Source organism: Alexandromys fortis, unplaced genomic scaffold (genome assembly GCF_014885135.2).
Source record: "Alexandromys fortis isolate MF-2015 unplaced genomic scaffold, M_Fortis_MF-2015_v1.1 scaffold_53, whole genome shotgun sequence".
Lineage (NCBI taxonomy): Eukaryota > Metazoa > Chordata > Mammalia > Rodentia > Cricetidae > Alexandromys > Alexandromys fortis.
In genome coordinates, this window is record NW_026067939.1 from 2,374,677 (window position 1) to 2,387,178 (window position 12,502).

Genomic DNA, 12,502 nt, shown 5'->3' on the forward strand with positions numbered 1-12,502 from the left:
GATAGGGTAGTATTCATTATCTCTCCGGCCTTCTAGTCATGTGACGAGGGATTATTTTCTTGTCATCAGTTGGTACAGCTCTTCTCCACGACGACAGTAGTGACACAGATGACTTTGCTGCACCGCTGATTCAGTTCTCATCCTTGAAGCAAAGCTCCCTAAAATATGGGTTGTAATCCCATATGGATTCATGTGCAGTTACAAACCTTGGCTGAAGGGGGGTGGGTCATAAAAATTGGTCATAATCATAACGTCATTCAAAACCCAATGCCTAAGTGGGATGAATCTCGTGTTATTGCCAGCATCACTCACCCACGATGTCTTCCAGGACTTCACTACAGTCATGGTTCTGTGCTCAGAGCACGGACACTCTGCGTTCGCCATTCCTCACACCGTCAGCACCAGCACGCTACCTAAGACAGCACAGTCCAGATTCTAAAAGACTGTCAGGATTATTTACAATACATAGCAAGTTTTCTGCTCTTACAGAAAATAACAGTAAAATTAGAGAAAACAAAGACTTGATGCTCTCCCACTATCATTCTTCGGTGTGTATCGAACTAGTTGATATTAGGATTGTATTATGTTAAAAGGTTACATTTAAAAAAAAACAAATCACTGCTTGAGAAATTGAGAGGAAAGGCACAGGGCATGGCCTATGGCTCACTGCCCACTCCACTCCTCCACAAATCCCTGTGCTGTTAGCATCTTCCATGACTGGGTGTAGTTTTAGAATTGATGAACCATCATGGATTTATTGTTATTAACTAAATCCCATCGGCTGTAGCAGAATTCACTCTTGTTGTTGTATATTTTATAGATCTTGACAAATACACGGGGGCATGTATCCATCATTATAATATAATATGAGGTCATTTCACTGCTGGAAATCTCAAGTTCCAGAAAAATCATCCCTTTTACACTCCATCCCTCCCCCTCAAGCCCAGCCCACGGCAAATACTATTTGATTTTTTTTTTTTTTTTTTTTTTTTTTTTTTACTATTCCCATTGTGCCATTTCCTGATTGTTCCGGGCAAAGCCTGACCTTCACCGACTTGCTGCCCCCTGCCTGGTGATATGTAGTATGGTTCTTTCATATCTTTCCATACTTTGGTAGCCTTCCGTCTCTCCTTCTAGCATAATGATCTGCATTGTATAGACCGGTGACTATTTGCTTATTCATTACTCGACTGAAGAGTACCTCAATTGTTTCTTCACATTCATCATTATAAATAACTTTGTACAAAGAAAACTGCTGCTTGAGTTGCTCACTTGGGTTTCCTCAGCAATCCTTTCGTGAAACCTGGCTTCGGGTTACACAGAACATATCTGCAATGGCCATAAACATGCCTCTGTCATATTTCACTAACCGCATATGTATGCAAGGCAATGTTCTCAGCAATGATTATTAGAAAATGAAAATATCAGTCAACTCTGGAAAATGTTGACTATGCCTTGTGTTCTATAGTATTGAATATTTTTCCAAGATTTATTTCTTTGGGTAAAAATAAATCAACATGTCTATCCTCTTGGTACACAAATTTCCTTTCTTTAGTAAAAGGCAAAAATAGGTGTGCCCCCAAATAATTGTTTTAACTAAATGTCTTTATCATTTATGATCAGTAAATGCTTGACTGACATACCTATTTTAAATTCCTGGAGTCACACAAAACTTTCTTAGGCAAAAAGGGGGTCATCAAAGGTAAGAATTGAAGAAGTCTTACTTTAGGTTGCTGGAGGCTGTGAACTGTAAAACTCTAGCTAGCGTTTGATGGCTGTTCTTGGCTCGATGCCTTCATGGCGGGCAATTATCTTGAGCTTCATCTCAAGAGTAATTGCCTCCCTCTTTTCCTTCCCACTCAAAGCAGGAAACACGGAGAAGCACGATGGGATGTGAAAGCCGAGCACACAATAGCTCCAAGCACTGGCGGTATTATAGGGTGTGGGTTGTTCTCCGTCACGCTTGCCTGGTTACCTGAGCACCTGTGGCTGCCCAACAGTGTAAGACAAAGCCGTAAAGCAGACTGCCAGGCCAGGAAAAGATCAGAATTTAAAATGCCACTTCCGTTTAACGCATCACTTCTGCATTATTGAGAAGTTTTAAAAATCCTAATTCGGGAACCATCCATGCCTGTTCCTGAGAAAATTCACAAGGCTGACCAAAGCTAACAGAATTACCTTGTGACTGAATAAATGCATTCCTAGATATATACTTAAAAGAACTGGAGATGTTTTTTCAAAGAAAAACTGCTCGTAGCAACATGATTGAATGATGGATTCGTAACAGCAAACAAAAAGGCACGAAACGGACAGAAGGCCTCCACATTAATAAATAGATACCCAAACTGTGGGATAGCCATATAATACTTTAGCGCAGTCATGAAAAAGAATGAATTAGTTATACACTCCAAGCTGAGCCTTGAAAATATACCGAGAGGCATCCCATTGCCTTTCATAATGCCGTTTGTATGAAATGCAGAGAGCAGACAAATCCATAGAAGTGGAAACAGTGGCTGTTGAGAGGTTGAGGAAGATGGAAATGGGGAGCTCAGGGCTCTGAGGCTCCCCTGGAGAGTGATGAAAATATTCTGCAGTTGATAACGATCACATAAACACCAGAATCCTATGCTGTGCCGTGCTGAATATTATGCTGCATAAAGTTACATAACAAAACTTTAAAGTTCCAATAACTCTTGTAGAAATTTCTAGCCAAAGGCTCCTAAAATTTCAGACAGTAAAACGGAGGGGCGTTGAACAGAACTAGAAGTACCTCGGAAAATAATAACAATGTTGAAGTCGTTCTTTTAAAGTATTTATTGAGCACCTGGTGTGTACTGGACGCCATCCAATGGATTTGAGATGCATTAACAAATAAAGTGCTCTGCCCTGAAGGAGTCAGGAAAGGGATCTGAGTCAGGAGAATAAGCAAGGCCAGCTAAGGCTTCTAGGGAAGTTTTACTGTTCCTGGAAGAACTGGAGAAGAGTGAGAAGTCAGCCCTGTGCACTGAGAACACAAAGGGAAGAGGAGAGACAGTAAGTTGAGCATAACAGGCATCATGATGCGGTTTCTTCTGAGTAATTCCGGGTGAGAAGTGATATGATCTGACTTACTGAGGAAGGAGGGGATTTTAATTCATGGGTTGTTTTTTTGTTTTTTTTTTTTTTCCAAGTTATGTATTTCCTCTGTTTTCAAGCTTGGGCTTTTACGATTTGTCTTTCATTTTTAAAGTGCCACCCAGTTCCTATGGCTAGCTGCAGGGAGAGAAACAGAGACCTGTTTGAAGACTCTTGTAATAGTTTCAGGGAGATGCCAGGAATATGGACTGGGATGGTGCTTCATTACCGTCAATAGGGAAGCTATCCCTGAGACCAAAAGAGGGAGCCCATTTATGATGGTCTGACTAACGTAGTTTTGAAGGCTGGGTGAAGGCTTTTTCCCCATCTTAAGCTTTTGTTGAGAAAAGTGCAGAGAAATTTGCATTCAAAGTCAGTGGGAGTTTAGCAAATTACCCTAGAGGTTTATCCATAATGTGGACAGCTGAGATGATTCAGCAGAGAAGCAGCTGCACACTGTAGACTGATTTTCCCTGATGACTCTGCTTTCACGGCACAGATGGGAGCAAGGGTCTCAAGGAAAAGGGCAGCATTGTGATAAAGGAAGGAAAAGCAGGTCAGGATCAAGTTCGCAGAATCCACACGGGCTCTCCGTATCTTTTTCTTTATCAGAAAACCAAAGCAATCACTTTCAGGATTGTTGGAAAGTAAGAGATAGGCTGGTTGAGCGCCAGCCTCAACCATATTAGATTCCTAGAAGAAGGTATTGTCAGTAAGTATCAGGAAGGCATGAGAGATGGTTTGAATAGCAACGACTCCCTAGGTTTGTAGATTTGAGGAATTGGTCACCAGGGAGTGGCACTAGTAGGAGGTGTGGCTTTGTTGGAGTAGATGTGGCCTTGTTGAAGGAAGTGTGTCACTAGGGGTAGGCTTTGAGATTTCAATTGTTCAATCCAGGCCCAGTGTTCCTCTCTCTCTCTCTCTCTCTCTCTCTCTCTCTCTCTCTCTCTCTCTCTCTCTCTCTCTCTCTCTCTCTCTCTCTTCCTGCTGCCAGCCATCCAGATGTAGAATTCTCAGCTCCTTTCCCAGCACCGCGTCTACCTGCTTGCTGCCATGCTTTCTGCCATGACAATAATGGACTAAACCTGCAGACTTAAATAACATGGTTTGTGAAATTGCATCTACAGTTGGTTCTACTTTCAGTGAAAAAAATTAAAAATGGAGCTGCTACTTCAAGACATTGTTAAGCACAATGATGTCCTTAATAGCTGCTCAACTCATAAGAAAACGGCAAAATAATGACAAATGAGATTATATCAATATAAAAAGATCTGCACAGCAAAGGCCATAATAGCAAAATGAAAAAAGTCTATGATTGGACATAGAGTTAATATTCAGGTTCTATATGGAATTAAAATATTTTTAAAATGCTTTTTTAAAAAATTCAGATAATAAAATTTAAAAACAGGCAAAATACCTTTATCAATAGCTGCTTGGTATCATTAGCCAGTAAGGAAAAGTAAATAAATCCACTATGAAATCACATTCAATCCCAGGAACAGTGGCTATTCCAATGTTGGGGCAGATAGAGAGGAAAGAGAACTCCAATGTACTGTTAGTGTAGATGCAAATTCTTACAACTTTTTTGGAGTAAAGTATTTGAGTTCCTCAAATGAACTAAAAATAAATTTGCTGTGTCATGCAGCTATCCTATTTCCCACGTCCAGCTATTCCCATTTCCAATGGAAATAAAAACCCAGAGCTGTCTGAATACCACGTCATTTGCTGCAGTGTCCGCCAATCTAACCTACAGAATTTCCCTGTGTCCTCCTAAAAATGTGTGTGTACACATGTGATGCATGTGTGCATGGTATATAAATGTTGTACATTATATAATGCAACATTTTCAGTCAGAAAGAAGAATAAAATTCTTCCATTTGTCACAAAATTGATGGATGTAGATGTGTTTGTATTCAACAGAATGAAGCAGATACACAAAAAGACAAGTACAGCATGTTCACTCAAATATAAAAGCTAAAAAATGTTGACCTAAAAGTAGGATAATGACTATGAAAGAAGCAAAGAGTGTGGGAACAGTGGGAAAGAAGCTATTGCGTTTGATTAATACTATATGGGAAATATCATATAACCTCTGTGGTATATCTAGTTGAAACATCAATAAAAATCAGTAAATGAAATAAAATTGCAAACCACAAAAATCAATAATTAATCAAGATATTATTAATATAATAGTTAATCAATATTATTGAGCATTTTTATGTCTGAACTATAGTAAAATTATAACACCAACAATATTACTTCCTGAAACTAAACTTATTTTCAGGTTTGGAGAATTCTGCCAGCTCTAATCTGCCTCACAAGTCACACAAACACTAGCTACTGCTACCAAGCATCAGGACCACAACTATGTTTTCTTAGGTAATTAAATAGTTTCAAAGGAAAAAGTTTTATAATTTAGGATATTTAGTGTTATTTTCTTGTTTTTTTTTTTCTTTTTGAGGAAAGCATGCCAAATGTTTCTTGTTTTTCCACTGAGTCCTGAAAATCATCTCTGATTTCTTCTTTAAGGGAGGAAGAGGAAGTGAGCAGGAAGGTTGAGCCCTCCATGTCTCTTCCTCCTTAACGTCCTTAGTTACAGCATCTTCCTTCCATTTCCATTAAATTTGGGGTTGGGGTGCTAAAGGAAAAAACTGGAAGCTTCCCATCTAGCCCGGCTACACACAGAAGAGAAATCAAATAAAGCACAAAGCATGGAGTCACGTGTCTAATTTCATGGTCAGTCTCATGACTCCCAGCCTCCCAATACCATGCCACCTTCTCCTTATCATCATGGTAATATCATGTATCCTGAATTTAAATGTGATTGTGTTAGTTAGGGTTTCTAATGTTCTGAGGAGACACGATGACCAGAGCAAATCTTATAAAGGAAAACATTTAACTGGGACATGACTTAAAAATCTCAAAGCCTACCCCCAGTGATATACTTCCTCCACAAAAGTCACAACAACAAGGTCTCGCCTCATAGTAGCACCCCTCTCTAAGGACCTATGGGGCCATTTTCATTCAGACCACCACCGTGATTCATGACAGCATGCATCTAGTAATTGTGATTTTATATGAGGTACTATATCTTTAGAGATTTTACATAATGTGTGACATGATATATTTAAGAATTATATATAACATATGCTATTTAAAGTTTACACAATAAATCATTTTTATATAACTCAGTTTGGAAACATTATTATCCTACTCTAAAACACAAAAATATTGAGATAGGGCAATAGAGAAAAGACCAAATGTAAACAGCTCCTTATTTCTTTTTCTTAACTGATGTTTCCTAAACTTCAAGGTATCACTTGCCTATTTTAGAAGGCAATTTAAAGAACTTGATTTCAGCCTGGGTCTACTGATCCTCAGTGCTCTAATCTGGATGAAATCAAAGGTAGAATACTGTGGCCCTTCATTGCCACTGTCAGTGCAGTGCTGTGCTCTTTGAGTAAGTCTCCGCCTCCATAATCTCCAGTGAAGCACAACAAAAGTTATATTGCTCAGATTGACACTTATTGAACGAGTTGTTTGGTTTGCAATCCAGAGAACCCTCTGCTTCAAATATGCCTTGCCCAGAGGTGAGAACTGTCTGCAAAGACCTGATAGATTCCAACATTTTTTTTTAATTGGTGTGGGTTGGTGAGTGGGATATGGTTCTGTCAGTACGGTGTTTGCCAGCTCAAACATGATGGCCTGAGTTCAGTCCCCAGAGGCTGGAGATGTGACTTATAAACAAAGAGTACCAACTGGACGTTCTTCCAAAGGAGCTAGGTGTGATTCCAAGTGCCTACATGGTAGCTCACAACGATCTGTAACTCCAGTTACAGGGGATTTGGCCTTCTCTTCTGGGCTCTCTGGGCACAAGGTACACACCTGGTAAACAGATATATAGAGAGGCAAAACATCTATATTAAAAATGATAAAATCATAATATTATCATTTTTATCTCAGATAATCCATTATCTGATATTAAATTGATATTATGATAAAATGATATTATCATAAATTAAAAATTAATTTATGATAAATTAAAAATGATAAAAATTATCATTAATTATGATTAATTATTAAAATGATAAAATCATAATATTATCATTTTATCTCAGATAATCCATTTTATTTTCTCCCTTCCTAACAAAAGTTTTAAGGTAATTTCAAATAGATCTTTAGAATGATTATTTGTCATGATCATTGGCACAAAAGAAGCAAGACCAAGGACAATCAACCTCCTCTTCTATTTTTTCTGAAATTAATATTCTTAAATCCAGGCATAACAGTGGCTCTCATAATCTCAGTGTGAGCAGGCAGACACGGGAGAATGCCTAAAGCTCACTAGCCAGTCAGTCTAGCTAAACTGGCAAGCTCCAGGTTAAATAAGAGAAGTTTTCTCAATAAAAAGTAAGGTGGGGAGTGACCGATGAAGATGCTTAGTGTCAAGCTCTGACCTCCACATGCAAATGCACACACACACACACACACACACACACACACACACACACAAATAAAATATTAGAACAGAACAAAATAAGTTAATGTAGTGTCTATCACTGCTCCTCAGACATATTGTACATAGGGCAATTTCCTGTTGCTCTATAGAACTTTGTCCATCAGAAATGTCAATAACTTTCATCCAATAAGAACAACCCCCAAAGCCAGTGCTTGCTGGCACAAACTCGGTCTTATATGCAATAAATTGCTGAGAAGCACCCTGGCTTCTTAAATGCTCTTTGAAATGATCTTAAACTCGTTAGCTCAAGAACGCAGTGAAACACTCTACAGGTATCCATTTTATATTTTACTAACAGTCACAATATTTTCCTTTCCAAAATTATACTTTGGCATAACTTAACTCACTTCGCCTGTGGTCTTTTATTTGCCATATGTAGACATACACTTTGCTGAGTTGTAAAGATTAAGAGTCAAGGTGTGTGAAACACTTCACGCAGAACCATAAGGCTGTGTGTGTGCAGTTAAGTGGGTGTCTCGCACTTGAAACTAGGGCTGTGATTGATCAGTCCACCACGGGTAGGCTTCAGCTCCTTCCTACTCGCCTGTATAAAACAGACTTCGCAAACTTTGCCGGCAATGACTTTTCAGCTGCTTCAATCACATTCTTTAAAATCCTTCCTGACCTGACTCCATTCTAATTATATATCTCCTACCTCATGGAAACAGTGTGCAGTGGGAACTACATGTCAGAGTCCAAGCGAGGTGACCTTTGCCACTGGAAGCTTTCCAGGGCTTGTCTCCAGTAGGCCGCAGCAAACATAAGCTTTTAAACACCTCCAGTACTATCAGGTAAGCAAACTGACATCTAAAGATAAAGAAAGTCTTCCTGCTGGACCTGGTGCAAAAGCCTTTAATCCTAGCCCTTGGATTGGGGCATAATTATCATTACATTACAGTAAGATCCACTTACAAGTGAGTACATACCATGTTTATCTTTCTGGGTGTGAGTTACCTCACTCAGGATGATTTTTACTAGTTCCATCCACTTGCCTACAAATTTCATGATGTTATTTTATTTTTTTTTTTGAAAGCTGAGTATTACTTCATTGTGCATATGTACCACATTTTCTTTATCCATTCTTTGGTTGAGGGACATCTAGGCTCTTTCCAGTTTCTTTTTTTTTTATTTTAACCTCTATTTCTTTTATTTTTACTTTTACTTTTATTTATTTATTTTTTGTTGAAAAGATTTCTGCCTCCTCCCGCCTCCCATATCCCTCCCCCTCCTCCCACTCCTCTTCCCCTCCTCTTACTCCTCTCTCCCTCTCCCCACTCCTCTCCCCTCCCCCCACCCCATTCCCCCTCCCTCTCTGTGGGAAGTCCAAGGGCAGGGCACCCTGACTTCTCTTAGGACTGGAGAGGGAAGAGGAAGGGAAGTGGGGGGAATGGGAGGGAAATGGGAGGATGGGAGGAGGTGGAAATTTTTAATTTAAAAAAAATTGTGTAGGTATAGTACACATTAGCTCATTTAATTTGTCTAATATCCTACCAAACGGGGTGTGTTACCCTAGTTTAAATGCTAAGAAAACTGATGTTAAAGGAAATTAGCCTACAGGACATTCTCAAGATTTATACCATATTTTGAATTCTCAAAGAGATAGACTGACCCCAAAGTTTTTGAATTCTGATTAGTAGAACAAATGCTGTATTATCAAAAGATGATTTAATCAAGAACTGAACTGTTAAAGCTACTTAATCTTCAAAACTAACCATTCTTACAGGTTCAGAGAAATAAATTTTAATTACAACCTTCCCTTGTTCTCCAGTCACAGGTATGATTGAGAGAGTGTGCCTGTGGGTGGATTTTACAAGAAGATCTATCAGCTAAGTGTGCCGGCTCAGATCAGAATGTTCTGGTAAGCCTCTCTGATCGAATGCACTCGGGTTCACATGCTCCTGCTGCGCTGTTTGTTCTTTGCGCTGATCATTGTTCCACTGTCCTCTTCCTTCCACAGACTTCTAACAGCTTTTGCCTCTACCAGCGGATAGCAAATTCCTCAGAGAGCAAGGACTCTTCCTCCCTTACCTTTATTTGAAATATATCACTTATTCTTTGAGAATTTCATACACGTGTACAATATATTTTGATTATATTCACCTCCCCCACTCCAACTTTTCCTAGTTCCCTCTTCCCAGAGTCCTCTCCAAACTCCTGAATCTAATTAGTGCTGCCCACACGTGTATGGGTGGAGGGCCATTGGCTGGAGCACAGTCACCCTAAAGAAACCTGATTCTGGGGACTGAGGAGATGGTTCAATGGTTAAAGTGCTTGTAAGCATGAGGACTGGAATTGGGGTCACTAGACTGGAATTGGGGTCACTAGAACAATGATGACTGTGCTTCAAGGCCCTCCTGTAATAACAGCTTCAGAGAAGAGAAGCAGGTGACTCCCAGAGCAAACTGATCAGAGAAACCAACCAGATTAGTGGGCCCTGGGTTTGAGTGAGAAACCCTGATTCAGTGAATAAAATGAAGAGCAATCTAGGATGCTATTACCCCTATTATCAATCTTGGGGCTCAACATATACATATATTTATATTTACGTTTATACAAACACACATGCACCAGCCCATGCATATGCCCCACACACACAAATGTGCATACACGTAAGGCACACGTGGAAAAAAGAATATTGACTATCCCCAACCAGTTATCAGCTATCAATATCTCTTCAATGAGGGGCGGTACTCATCTTCCATTATCTTTATATCACCAAGTATCCAAATCGGCAATGTTTTCCAAAAAGCAGCAGCCAACAGAGGGTTTCTCCAAGCGAGTGTTCTAGGCTATGGAGCAGTGCAAAGTATCTTAGTCCATTGCTAAGATCAGCCACCAGGAGCAACAGTGAATGCTAAGGTTGAAACCAAATAAGAAGTCCAAATAAACCAGGCAGTTGTGGCTCATGACTTAATCCCAGCACTCAGGACGGAGAGACAGGTGACTCTGCTTCAGTTCAAGGCCAACCTGGTCTACAGAGTAAATTCCAGGAGATTCCGGAGTTTCCAAGAAAATTCTGACTTCTACACATCCAAAAGTGTATTTTTGTACTATTCTTATAATAAAACCTTTTAAAAATAAATGTCTCCCATTTCTTGTAATTCCTATTACCATCTCATCACAAGTATTTGTTTAATTGTGCAAATTATTCTAAGACTTTTTTTCCTAGCTCTAAAAAGTGAATATAAGCTTGATACAAAGAGCATAGACTTTTTTTGTTGTTGTTGTTTTTTTTTTTTTTTTTTGTTTTTCGAGACAGGGTTTCTCTGTGGCTTTGGAGCCTGTCCTGGAACTAACTCTGTAGACCAGGCTGGTCTCGAACTCACAGAGATCCGCCTGCCTCTGCCTCTCGAGTGCTGGGATTAAAGGCGTGCGCCACCATCGCCCGGCGGCAAAGAGCATAAACTTTTAAACTGTTCCGGAGATCGAAGTCATGCTGCATGCCATCAGGTGAGGTCAAAAAGCCTGGGTTCAAGTTTGAAGAAAAAACGCAAAGTATGTAAATATATAAAATTGCTATAGCAACATCTTGAGCCTTTGCTACTAAGTATGGAGGTAATTTACACCAGTAATCTTTTAGTTCTTTGGACTACAATGCTCCTCATACAAACATTTTCTTCAACTTTCAGATAGTTAACATTCAAAAGCATAGGGTATAAGAAGTTTATTATATATTGTATAAAAATAAAAGTTGTATGATCTTTTGGTATCGTTAAATAAAGTAGGGGATTCTGTGTAGAACATTCAAGAAAAAGAAATAATCCTGCCTTAGCCAGGGATCCTCAGTCAGGGGAACTTTCCCCCAAAGGATATCTGAAATATCTGAACATTTTTTTTTATTGTGTTGATGGGACAAAGGGTGCTACTGGCACTGATGAATGGCCATAGATGCTTCTAGAAATTCTAGAATGGACAGGTTAGCCCTGTAAAGGCTCATCTTGTTCACCATGTAAACAATGCTAAGCCTGAGAAAACCTCACTTGAGAGCTACTATCTCAGGGTTTAACACAGCATGTGGTCCTTTGTGGGTTGCTGATGGTTGCTGTGCTGCCGGCACCTATTCAGAAATCCAAGTTTGATTTACCCACAAGCCCTGGGAAGCTCAAGGGCTTCTGAATCTTCCCCTAGATTTTCAAAGAAAACAAAGAAAACCCTTTACGGAAATTTATTCCAGATGTTTGGGCCTTTCCCTGGCAACGGTATCAGTTTCATCTATATTCCGATGGCTGTAACCAGTCAGAGGCCTGTATTGAATGCCAAGAAAGGCCAAGAAATGAAGACTAGCAAAGCTTTCAAAACCTACAGAAGTATTCTCTGAATATCACGCAGTCCCAAGCCCCATGTCTTACATATCCCTGTGACCAACAAAATATTTTTGTGGGTAGTTAATAAAAGTTGATAATCGCAATAAAAACAAAGTACTCTATAGCAATATCAAGCACTAGCTCCTTTAAAATAGGAATCAGAAGAATTAGAAATCAACATTCAATACAAAACCTTCTACAAGTTGTACTGGGACCGAGCTCACCATAATTAAAATTTCCAGGTGGATAACTAGCTATTTGGGCACCACTTCTAACTCACAGGTGTTTGCATTGCTTGACAATGATTTCATAGTTTTCAAACCCATCACATCTCTTATTAAAATAATTCTTTTCTAATTCAGTTTTAAGGTAATTTTAATTGCTTAAAATTTAAATTAAAATTCCATGTTTTTATACAGGCAATGAAATCATTATTTGTATAAAATCCAACAATAGCTCGTGAAACCAAATAGTATACAACATTCTTATAATGAAGGGATACAGAACAGCAACCAGGCAGATGATGCTAGCTAGCATTTTGGTCTTGAAGAATCTTTTAATAAAT

At 39.2% G+C, this 12,502-nt stretch overlaps 1 long non-coding RNA gene across 2 annotated transcripts; it reads left to right on the forward strand.

The window, feature by feature from the left end:
- The first annotated feature begins 2,915 nt into the window (after positions 1–2,915).
- On the forward strand, positions 2,916–10,568 carry LOC126504861 (uncharacterized). Of its 2 annotated transcripts, none has more exons than XR_007592737.1 (3): positions 2,916–3,033; positions 9,402–9,491; positions 9,591–10,568. It is a non-coding gene; the product is annotated as an uncharacterized lncRNA (long non-coding RNA). The 2 variants fall into 2 exon arrangements; XR_007592738.1 differs by lacking the exon at positions 2,916–3,033 and adding an exon at positions 7,229–8,424.
- The last annotated feature ends 1,934 nt before the right edge of the window (positions 10,569–12,502 follow it).